Consider the following 3,829-nt stretch of genomic DNA (forward strand, 5'->3'; position numbering starts at 1 on the left):
TAACCCTTGCTGCAATGTTCATTATGACAGGTGCCTTGTAGAGAATAATTGAACTCCTCCTTCTACACATCTCTGGAACCACAAATATTTGGAATTACTTTGTTTTTGACATATCAATTTTGAGTTTCTTCTTAAATCTGTGCTTATGTAAGAAATACATATTTCATGACCATTCTTTTGTATTTACTTTTTGTTGAATTGTCTAGTTTAAGAAAATCAATTACACTTTATATATTAAAAAATGTTCTGTGCTCAATTTGGCAGCACATACCCTAAAACTGGAATGATACAGAGAAGATGAGCATAGCTCCTTCGAAGGATGACACACAAATTCCTGAAGTGTTCAATATTTTTACAAGGACAGATGCTGGAGTGAATGTGGCCAGAAGAAAACACTACTGAATTCTTGGTGAGAGTGTAAACTTGTTCAACCCCTTTGAAAAGCAGAATGGAGGTTCTTCAAAAGATTCCACATAGAGCTCCTCTATGACGCAGCAATCCTTCTTTTGGGCATTCACCCAAATGATCAGAAACAAGACCATACTAAAACTACAAGCACAACTATGTTTATTGCAGCATTATTTACCATAGGTAAGATATGGAAGCAACCCGATGCCCCTCAGTACATGAATGGATCAAGAAAATGTGTGTGTGTGTGTGTGTGTGTGTGTGTGTGTGTGTGTGTGTAACTGTGACCCCTCTGTACAGTATTTTTACAATTAAAAACCTATAAAAATGTTCTGAGATGGAAGAGTTTATTCCCCCAATTTTATCCATATAATATCGTTAACAAAGCAGATTTTTAAATACTAAGTAGAATGTGCTATGTATTACAGAAACCATTACATGTAATGAGTAACCAGAAATAATGTTATCAATTGACTATGCACTGCTTCCAAGGAAGCCAGATGGATAATTTCTCATGCTGTAAATCAAACTGTTGATCTTATGTCTTGATAGTGTAAAAATATCAGGGACAGAATAATGAAGGAATGTTGTAGACTGAGGTGAAATCATATGAAAATATACAAACCTGATAAAACATATAAGTATCTGAGCAGTATATTGTGTTTTAAATCATTTGTGTTACATTGCAAAGATAATGAAGACCTATTAGAATGAATTTTCTTTTTGATATCCTATCGTAGGTCCTTAGAAGGATGAACTCTTTCCTCATTCTTGTAGAGGCTTCATCAGATGAGAGGAACTTTATTTTTTGTTTGCTTCCTTCCATTTATTCTTCACTCTGAAATATGAGCTACATGATACTGAAGTACACCAAGGAAAATTAAACACACAGGCTTTGGAAAGATCAATCAATGTAAAATAAATAAAATAGTATAACCTTGTAAAAGGTCTAAATAAATTAATTTATATAATCTCAAGTGTAAACAGAAAATGATTTAAGCAATGTCATGTAATTGAAAAATGAAAATTTTTAGGCGATACTTAATTTTTCCTTTCTACTACATTGAATTAATTATTGATTTTGTATAGAGAGATTAAAGATGAGATTAACAAGAAGCTTGGTTAAAACTAGGCATAAATTCTGAATAGACATGTATTCCAAAATCCATGAAAATCGCCAGTGGGTTTACAAAGTTGTGTTTAATGCTACTTCTATGCTGGCTTAAGCTTTGGGAACAGAAGTCATTAGAGAAATGCAATTCAAAATTAATATGATACTCCTTCATAACTATTACAACTCTTATTAAAAAAAATCAAAGGAACCAGTTGTGGTGGCAGTCAATTTGGTCTAGAAACCCCTCTAAGGAGAGAGCAAGATGAGGCATTGGCTTAAGTGAGCCGCTCAATGTCTGCCATCCAAAAAGGAAAAACACTGGAGTGAGGCTCAAGGCCATATGCCTTTGGGCTTGGGTCCTTCCCTTGATTATAGCATCTGCAAGTTGGTCTGCCTGAGATTATACCTGAGGTGTGCCCCCAGGGGAGTGTGAACCCACTCTAATGGCTCCTCCCTTTGAATTAAAACTGCAGAAATCAATGTAACACCTCCAAACCACCAAAGGGAAATGGGCTCAAAAATAGAATACCTCTTCAGGAAAACTTCATCCAGGGCTTTTTGGAACTGCAAAAATATTGCCCAATGGCTGTCTGTAATTGTAATAACTTCTTGCGGCGTCCTGCCTTTTAGTAGGGCAAATAAGGCACACCACACACTATCTTTAGGAATAGGAACCCATGGAAACAGCCAATTGGTTTCCCCTAAAAGGCTCTGAAGTTGGGATAAGGTCAGAGAGGTTGGAATATCCAGCAAAGGCTTAAGGAGACTGGCCTGAGTCAAGGTAAGGTGGAACCAGAGCACCTTAAAAGAAGGTAATTTTTGAATTATATTGAGTGCTATGGTGAAGCCCCCCTTTCTTAATATGATGCGAACCTGGGCCAGAAGGCCCTCCAGGTGTCCTAGGTCTTGGTGCCCCACAATTATATCATCCGGGTAGGCAAACACAAGAGAGGTATCTGAACCCAGCACAGGCCCTAAAAGTGTGGCCAAGTATTGTTGGCAAAAGGCCAGGTTATTTGCCATTCCCTGTGGCAGCACCGTCCATTCAAACCTCCAATCAGGCAGGGAAAAATTAAGAGAAGGGATGGAGAAAGCAAACTTTTTACAGTCATCTGGATGCAGGAGGATAGAAAAAAACAATCTTTAATATCAATCACACCAAGGTATATTCTGAAGGTATAGCAGGAGTCCAGAGCATACCTCTAAGGGATGTTCCTACTAGCTCCAGCCTTTCATTTACCTTTCATAGATCTTGGAGCTTACACCTAGCCCCAGAGGCCTTTTGAATAACAAATATAGGTGTGTTCCAAGGACTCATAGAAGGGCATATGTACCCAAGGTTTATCTCCACCAGAAGGTGGAGGACTACAAGTTTAGGTTTTATCAATGGCCACCACTCCACTCAGGTAGGGCTTCCTATCTAAATCAAACTGGATCCACAATTCTTTTTAACAATGGTATCCATTTCTGCCCCTGGGTCAGGGTGTAGGGGGAGGTTAGGCCCCCTAGGGCCAGTTGGCAGGGGATTGTTGTGAACAGTCCCTCTTAAAGTGCCCCTCCTGCCCACATTTAAAACAAGTCCCTTTCCCCGATGGTCTTGGGGTTCCTTGGCCCTGGGCTGACAGTGCTTGAGTCATAGCCACAGTCATTGCAGATGTCTGAACATGTAAAGCTAAAGCTATTGATTGGGACTGGTGCTGTTGCATTCCCACATCCTGTGAGGCCATCACCCATCTTCTCAGAAAACACTCTCTCAATCCCATGCAGGCCATGTGGTGGTCTGCATTCATCTCTTCCCAGAGCAGCAGCTTTACAAACTGATCTTGGAGGTTCTCTGCTGGCAGCTTGTGGTTAATACTCTGTTGGACTCCATCTACAAACTCAACTAGAGGCTCACCAGGTTTTTGTGTAACTCCTGCTATGAGGGACTCAGTGGGCCCATCATCCAGTTTGTACCACGTGGCAAGTCCTGCCTGAATCACCTGGTCATGGTATGAGCCAGGTATTGCGGCATGTTGGACCCTAGTGGAGTACCATTCCCCATCCCTTGTAATAGGTATCACAGATTGAGCCTGCCAGTTATTCTCCGCTCACACTCTACATTCATCCTTAAAGAAAGGCACCATTTAATAAACTGAGAACAAGTGAGGAAGGCTTTGGCCACATCTAGACAGTCCTTAGGGACACATGGGTGATAAGCAATGTCCTGTAATAAGGTCTGGGCCCAAGGAGAGTTTGGGCCATCCTCCTCCACTGCCTTGTGGAGCTCTTTAAGATCTTTAGCTTCCCATGGATACCATTCCAAGG

At 40.5% G+C, this 3,829-nt stretch overlaps 1 non-coding gene across 1 annotated transcript; it reads left to right on the plus strand.

The window, feature by feature from the left end:
* The first annotated feature begins 248 nt into the window (after positions 1–248).
* Positions 249–354, plus strand: LOC122118266. The gene has a single exon (XR_006149306.1). It is a non-coding gene; the product is annotated as a U6 spliceosomal RNA (small nuclear RNA).
* Positions 355–3,829: the final 3,475 nt, after the last annotated feature.

Source organism: Dipodomys spectabilis, unplaced genomic scaffold (assembly GCF_019054845.1).
Source record: "Dipodomys spectabilis isolate Male_0828 unplaced genomic scaffold, ASM1905484v1 ptg000147l, whole genome shotgun sequence".
Classification (NCBI taxonomy): Eukaryota; Metazoa; Chordata; class Mammalia; order Rodentia; family Heteromyidae; genus Dipodomys; species Dipodomys spectabilis.